The sequence below is a fragment of the Halyomorpha halys genome, unplaced genomic scaffold, assembly GCF_000696795.3.
Source record: "Halyomorpha halys isolate HHAL.00 unplaced genomic scaffold, Hhal_1.1 Scaffold1198.1, whole genome shotgun sequence".
NCBI classification, from domain to species: Eukaryota; Metazoa; Arthropoda; class Insecta; order Hemiptera; family Pentatomidae; genus Halyomorpha; species Halyomorpha halys.
The window spans coordinates 132,347-140,860 of NW_027116338.1; the positions used below are offsets into that span (position 1 = coordinate 132,347).

General features: G+C 27.9%; 1 protein-coding gene across 5 annotated transcripts in view; it reads left to right on the plus strand.

Annotated features, from left to right (window-relative positions):
* LOC106688768 (sodium/hydrogen exchanger 9B2) overlaps positions 1-8,514 on the plus strand; it is a 182,035-nt gene that overhangs the window by 25,146 nt on the left and 148,375 nt on the right. Inside the window, exon 3 of one of the 5 annotated variants that reach the window (XM_014433395.3) lies at positions 3,113-3,649. The exons of the other annotated variants lie outside the window; for them this stretch is intronic. The gene's annotated coding sequence lies outside the window, so the exon portion shown is untranslated. The remainder of the gene's footprint in view (positions 1-3,112; positions 3,650-8,514) is intronic. 5 annotated transcript variants of the gene reach the window in all.

Consider the following 8,514-nt stretch of genomic DNA (forward strand, 5'->3'; position numbering starts at 1 on the left):
TATATATATTTTTTATATGCAGGTTAGAAATTGAGACAAGGATATTGAGAAGAAAAGGTGGAATGATTTGATATAAAAGTGAAATAAATATCCATCTATAACTTAACAAAAGACACATGATAATATTATATCCAACTAAATATTTGATAGAACAGCAATTTGTAGGTGGTTCAGTGATAGAGTAAATTCAAATATCCCAGGAAATACACACTACATTGTTAAATATCTCATTTATACTCATATATCAACAAAATATACCCAACAATAAAAAAAAAAAACTCAGTCATCATTTGGAAAAACATACTTTAATGGAATTTTACCACTTACAGAGGAGATGTTTATAGAGAAAAATATGAACAGTAAGAACTGTAACTTTAATTGATAAATTCATGTAATGTCCCCATAATAATTGAATATTAAAATACAAATAAAGAGAAAAATTACTTTGTTTTGTTGGTTATTGCTCAGAATAAAATATTTATGCAATACTTTATAAAAAAAAAAAAAACAATATAATCCAGAAGCAATAAAAAAGTTGATGATTTATCACCACACAAAGCTTGCTTAAATATGAAAAATAGTGATTAACCATTAAATTTATCAGTATATGAACATACATTGAACTAATATGTAAACAAAAGTTTTATTTTATAAATGATTCTGTAAGGATCATCATATTTTATTATAACTAATTTTTACATAAGCATTTTATTAGTATATATTAAATAATTATTTCTTTAAAATAGCTAAATAACAATAAAAATACTAATCCAACAAGCTATAATAACAATAAAATTAACAAGCTATAATAACAATAAAATTAAATAGGTTAATCCAACTTATTTGTGTTTATCATTGACCGCACCCCCAACCATCTTCACCTCGTTCATCATCCACGGTCAACTATCTCTCATAATTAATAATAAAAATACTTACTCAGGAATGATTGAAAATATGTTTTTCTCATTCATTTTCGAGGACTATGGTGATTTTACATTTTTTAAAACTGTTTTTCCGTTTGGCTGGTGATCTCCTGATAGAAACTTATAATTATTTTAATTTATGTTATACTGCTGAAGTGAGTTACTTGCTCCTCAAGAGATATCATTGCTCCATTGACATTAAAAGTTTCTTGTTACTGAATATGGCCCACTAGCAATAACAAAAGACATGAAAGAAAGCTCCGAGAGGGTAAGTAAAAAATTATACCTCATGATAGGTAGGTGCAAAGTTCAGAGGAAAAATAATCATAGCTTATCTAGTGTTTTCCCTTTAGTAATTCTACACTAAACACCATATCTCAAGCTTTTATTGAAGAAATACTTCTTTTCAAAGTATAATAGTATGTGTTATGTCTAGGTTTATCAAATTTTATGTGTGATTAAAAAAGCAAATAGCAGTTTTAATTATTAATCTAATTTTTAGGTTCTAAAAAATTAGGTTACTCCATAAAAAAGGACTTAGGAACAATCCTAAAAATTAAAAAGGAATTTCCTTGCTAAACAACATTCTGAATATGTTTACCACCATAATTTATTTTAGGCTCATAAGATGGGTACATATTATGAACCTGCTATCAAATATCCACATGGGATTTAGAAAAAAATAAGGGCTGTAGGTATAATGTTTTTATTTTATCAGCTTTAGTTAATTTAGTCTTTTTAGTCTTGAGGCTAAAAAAAAAAGAAAAGAAAATTAATAGTCACTTCCATTGATTTTAAGCAAGCATTTGACTCAGTAAAACATGGGCAACTTAAGACTTAGAGGAGAAATGTTAAAAAATATCATGAATCTGTTTGAAACTACAACATTCATCGTCACCAACCGTAAAGATTCATTTAAAGAAATTCCTATCTTCATCTCTCTTCAAGGTGAAATTTTAAGTTCACAACAATTCCTCCATTATATAGCAAATATTTCATATTATTGAAATTTTTATCTTGATTTCATATTTTTTGTTCTACTGATTCTGGCTGATAACTGGAATGATGCTCGGGATAACGTAAGAATTTTTGAAAAATATTATCAAATGAAGTTGCTGATAGTAAACATTAATAAAACCGTTATTCTTCTATTTCATAAAGGAGGTAAATTAGCCATGCATAAAGACTCAACATACAGCAACATTACAATCCAAGTTGTTAATGAATTTATTAACTAGGAGTTCCATTTTACTCATCAAGATTTTCCCAAACAGGTTCTAATTTATACTCTTAGGAAGCTGCAGTATTAATTTCTGACTTTTCTGGCTCTTTTAGGTGAAATCTACAAAATATCGATGAAAAAAAAGTCCAAAACCTGAGACAAAGTACCCGCTTTGACGGTGCCATATCTAAAATTTCAGAATCCATTATGACATTATTGTATTGTGTACAATTATAAATAATGTTTATTGATTAATTTGTAGTTTCAAATCATAAAAATAGTTATATTTACATTGATTTGATGTAACTTCAAAGCTAAATTAAGATCCATAACTATTATGGTGAATAGCATTAAATTTAAGAATTTGATGTATGTTGAATTTTTCCCTTAAATATGGCAGATTGAAGGATTTTCCTCTAAAACAGTTTAATAAGTTCAAACTTTAGCCTTTTCTTATCAAATATTAAAGATATGTAGTTTTATAAAATTGTCTTTATTTTTAGGTTAAAAAATTATTTAAAGGTAAACATTTTGAAGCATTATCCATTTTTACTATGATGGATTAATTAAGAATGGTCAACCAAAACCTTCTGTTAATTTCCCAAGATTTAAAATATTATACCTCAAAAAAATAATAATAATTACTTATCTTTTGGCCAGTTTTCATTTTATTTTCTTATTTATCAGTATAACTTATAAGACAAAGTATATTTGTCTTTAAAATGGTGACAGCTTATTTTTACACAAAATGGAGGCTGCCACAAGTTAAATATATCTAATATTCAGCCTTTGTAAGAACATATTATTATTTTGTTTTTATTTTTTCATGAATAATTCATGATTTATTCATTTATTAGTTATATAGAAACAATTGATAAAACTTGTACATTTAATTGTTATATTCTTCATTTATGGGTGTCCTCTTTTTTTTTTCATCAATAATTAAGACCATACATCCTTATTATAGATTATAATCTTGAAGAAGAAAGTGAACAACTTAACCTGGCTGCTATCCCCTCCAACATAGACTTGTCACTGAAACCAGTATTTGCAAAGCTTTTGCTTGGTTGGAGGTTTGTTAGTGTGTGTCTTCACGTGATATCGTAAAACTTACACAGATTTTTTATCTTCTGATATTTTTTATTTTTTATCGATTAATTTATTAAAACTTCCTTAAATATATTTGTTTGGTTAAATTTACTAGAATAATTTATTTATCATTTTAACTTGAATGGTTCCCAGCCTGATAGATTTGCCGCCAATTCATAAAAATCTATCGCTGTGCTCGTTTCCGGTTTATGTATATTAGTTATAGGATTTATAGATTTGTCTTTCTTTTCTTTAAATAAAATAAATAAACCTTTTTCATCGAAGTCGCTAGTAAATAGTTTTTCACGAATAATTCTTTTCTTAGGAACGCATTTTAATCGATTTTTATATTAGTTAATGAAGTGTTTCTTTTAAGTATATCAAGAATATCAGGAGAGAGATAAATACGTATAAGGTAAGATCCTTTTGTTATTACTAGTCATATATTTTATTACCTTTATCCTCATCTATGCACAGTATATTATATCGGATGTGAATTGGATTTAGTGACGTAAGCAATGGATGAATGGGTGGCACGCCCCCCATCCCCTCCTCCATCCAAAATATATAAGTCGAAACCATAATGCTGTAAAGGAAAAAAAACTTAAAATTGAAGTTCTTCGTTAAATACATTGCAATACAAGACGTAAATAAGTCTTAGTGCATATATTTATAGACCATATTATATCACTAAAAGTTACATATTTATTTCTAGATACATAAATAAAAAAAAATAAAGCTTAGGTATATAAAATATGAATGAAGAAGGTAGGTCACATTAATCATTAATCACTTCCTTTTTTAAAGGTTGTAAACCGAAACAATTCGCTTAAAAATTAATCGCTTATTTTCAAATGTTCATTTTCTGAAACATTTTATTATATTAGAAAAAATAAGTCCCGTTCTAATTTATTTTCGTTATTGATATTTCCTCTATTTTATTTTTTTCTATCATTTGCGTTTTATTATTATTGTTATAAGATTCTATTAAAAATTGTATTAGCTGTGTTGTTTTATTTTTTCTTCTGGTTTTAATTTTAAAATAATAAATGACTGAATCTTATCATTAAATGACCTTGTCAGTTAATGATATTGATTAATGATTAATCAGGACCTTGCATTGTCTAGTTTATGTGAATATATATTTTTTATTTAAGTTTTTATAAATTCCTATAAACATATTTTGACTAATTAGCCAAGTCGGATTTATTTTCTACTGTTCATTATCTGAAATATAATAGAAAACAGATCCCATTTATCCATTTACATATCAAAGTACATGTATATTATACATTAAGCCAGTATTCATTTAAAATGTGAACTAGTCCGATAGATTTATGACAATAAATTTTAATTGGTGTAGTTCAGTGTTTCATGTTAGTCAAACGAATTGGCACGTTTATCGTTATCATGTTGGATTTTTCAACAATGATGTTGAAGATTTGACGTCTCTAAATCAATCCGATAAGATTTATCGACAATCTTCAAGTAGGTGGCAAATAAACGTTTAAGTTGTATTCTTTTACAATTCCAAACCTCAGATTAGACGATTAAGTGTTTATCCATAATGGTATACGTGTTTTCTATTTTATATCGAACTTACTTTATCCAATTTTAGTTAATAAATATCAATTTATGAAAGTTAAAACCGTTAGGTCTATGCAATCTTGCAATAACATTATAGTCATAAATTTAGGATCTAGCCATTTCTAGATAATTTCAACATTTCACCATTAACCACCAACTAAAATAGTTGAGGAGTTTATAATCAAAAGTAAATATATCCACTTTTGGAAAGTTTAAAAAAAAAATTATTTATTGATATTCACAACTGTATTAAAATGTATGCAACAAGTAAATTTGATATTAGTTATAGAATGGCATGATACTCCACATATGTGGAGAATCTACCCATTGATAGAACTCCAATAATATTTCTAGTGAAGATTTCCAGGCCATCTTCTTTTCAGACGCTTAGAAGGAATGTCAGATAATGAAGAACTTGGTTAGAAAAAAGTGGGTTTTGAAGTTTATCATGGAAGGATTGGTAACTGGTTCCAGCCAAATTGCCTACACATGAAACATTTAGCTCCTGATGGCTAATTTGTGACAAAGTAAGGAGAATGAAGGATTTTGAATTGTAAGGATTGAATACAAGAGGAATTTAATGGTTTAGTAGAGCCCCAAAGCTCAACTTCATAAATACAGATATAATAGTCATATAAATGAGTCTTTTTTAATTAGTTGGAAGTTTAGCCTGTTTGTCTTGTAAGTGTTATAACAGTCTGAATCGATGGGCAGTTTCCTGTCTTTTAAGACTTTTATGAGGATTACATGTCAGTCGTTTGTCCAGATATAGTCCTAGGTAACGGATCTGTTCTGCAGGAATAAATGGGTATTATTAAAGAATATTTCGAGGCAAGAAGTCATGCGTTTACGACGAATGGTAAATGTGATTTGATGGGATTTATTGGAATTTATTTTAATCCTCCAGTTTTGGCACCATTCTTCGAGGGTGGTGATGTGGGATTGGAGGATTTGGGATATAATGGAGGAGTCATTATTCACTGATAAAAGACATTACGTAGAGAGGATAGTGTTAGGATGGGTTGGAATGTCAACTGTAAAAAAGTTATTATTAAAAAATATTACAGGAGAATCTCATATAAATAAATGTTTATTGAAAATATTGATTTATAACACCTTCTAGACAGGAGAAAACTTGAATTTTGAAATAATCTGTGTAAGTTTTTGTAGTAGAATTTTAATTTGTCAAAAAACATTTACTTTCCGGAAGTGATTATTTAGACTTTATACAATAAACTTCTGAGTTGGGTATACAGCTCACTCATTTTCCAAAATAAAAATAATGTGTCGGGACCTAGATGAATTAATTTTATTTCTTTTAGTTAAATGTTTGAGCCCAAAACTGTTATTTCCTTTGGAGTTATTTAAAAATTGAAGTAAAATTTTAATATGATTTAAATGTATAGATCGATCAATCAAAGTATTTTTATAAAATATTCGTCATCTTTCAAGGAATTTTTTACATTTAAATTTTAGGGCATTATGAAAACTTCTAAACTATGATATGCTTCAACTTTTGCCAAACGGGCCTCTGGTATCCAAAATAGATAAGAAACAACAGTAATTGATTCAGTTTCGTTGCCACTTGAGAGCAACTCAATTCATTCTTAGAATCACTTATTTCTGGCCATCCCTAATTACTGTATCCACTAGGGAGTAGAGCTGTCAAGGAGCATTCGCCAGTGAATAACTATTAAGTGAGCAGGTGACTTGAGAATATAATTAATAACTTTTTGAACTTTTTTCTTCGTTTCAAATATTTAAAAAAAAAATAAATAAAGCGTTGGCGTTGGAAAGGAGAAAAGTACCCAAAATTAAATTTTACACGAGGAACAAAGAACGTTTAAAAGGTGTATGAAATAGTTAAAAATAAATTTACATTTTAAAATTTTAGCACCATATACAATTTTATTGTAAAAATTGTAAATTGTTTTATTAGAAGTAATTCGGTGTTACTGATATAGTACAAGAGCCGGGAATAAAAAAAGACACTCCCTAAGTTTTTATTACTTTTATGAAAAATATGAATAATTATGAGTCTAAATTGATGAGGCTGCCAAGTATAGGTAGAGGGAATAAAAAATAGTGGCTGTTTCAAAACGTTAAAAATAATTAATTTTTCATTCGGAGTTTTATAAAACTACTAACAACATTAGAAAACCTAAGAAAACATCATTTTAAGTTGAGTAAATTTACTAAAATATGTGCCCTTATAGAGTTATTTACGTTCAATAGTTTCCGAGATAATAGCCTTTTAAAAGGCTACATTTCATAAACAATGTACTTAAAAATCAGTAGTTAAAAATGTATTTTGAGATATCTATATCTCAAAAACTATTCATGGTACAGATGCCTATTAGCACTCAAATTAAAGCTAGTTAAATTTTCTATAAAATAGTTTATAATCTTTATCTTCTTAGGATTTTATTTATTTGATAAAATAAATTGTTAGGTTTTATGTTATTTGACAAAATAAATTCACAAAATGTTAATATATTTCAGAAATCATTAGACGTACGTATGTCTGCCAGCCTTTAAAATAAAGCTAATTTAACTTACTATAAGGTAGTTTATGACAGGTATCTTCTTAGGAGTAGAAGTGTTTATGATATAACGCGAATTGTATGTCGGTCAATACAGTTGTCATCCTGTTTATTAGTTTGTTACATTTTTGGTAAATGGATGCTACCACCTAAATATCTTTTAGAAATCTCAGAGCTCAGTTCGATAAATAAAATACATATAACGTACCTATAAACAAAAAAAACTAATTTTATAACTTATAAAAAAAAAAAAAAAATTTATTTGTGTGATGTTTATTAGTAATATTGCCAATACCACTTCAGATTTAATTTAAGAAATAAATTCCTGTGGACGTTTTAGCATAATAAAGTGCTTTGGATGTGTTTTAAACATCAGATGTTTTGAGGAATTATCGATAATTGATTGGAGAGCAAGGTTACGAACTAATAGGTCTGAGCGATTATAGATTTTTGATGAGAGTATATGCATCTATTTCGGGTCAAGTTTGATGTATAGGGCATATTAAGGTCTTTGAGAACAATTTCATTTATTGAAATTGAACGAAAAGTATTGGAGGATTCTCGAAGATTTTGGACTGCAAATATTTTTTTTAGGAGAACTTTGATGGTTTCGTTAAGTTCTAAAGAACTTAAAATAATCAAATTGTCTTTTTATTGCCACGTAAAGGAAAAGCTACTAATAGCACAAGAGGCCTGGAGGAGAAACAGCTTAGTAATTTCAGCCCAATTTTTGATTACTTAATTGAAAACACTATATAATTACTGGTCAAAATTGATGAGTCTGCTAAGTATAGGTAGAGGGAATAAAAAATGGCGGCTGTTTCAAAATGTTAAAAATAATTAATTTTTTCTTCGGAGCTCCTTTATGAAACTACCTACAACACTAGAAAACCAAATACATTATTTACGTAGAAAAAAATTGCTAAAACATGAGCCCTAGTAAAGCTGTCTACGTTAAATAGTTGCCGAAATATATTTTTTCAAAAGCAACATTCCATGAAATATAGTGAATTAGAAATGAGAATGTGACCCATGGAAATTATCCATAATCAAAATGATTCCCAAACCTCAAAAGCCGCCTAAATACCCATCCTCCTACAGTCCTATCGCTTTGTTACCTATCATGGGCAAAATCCTTGAGAAACTCATC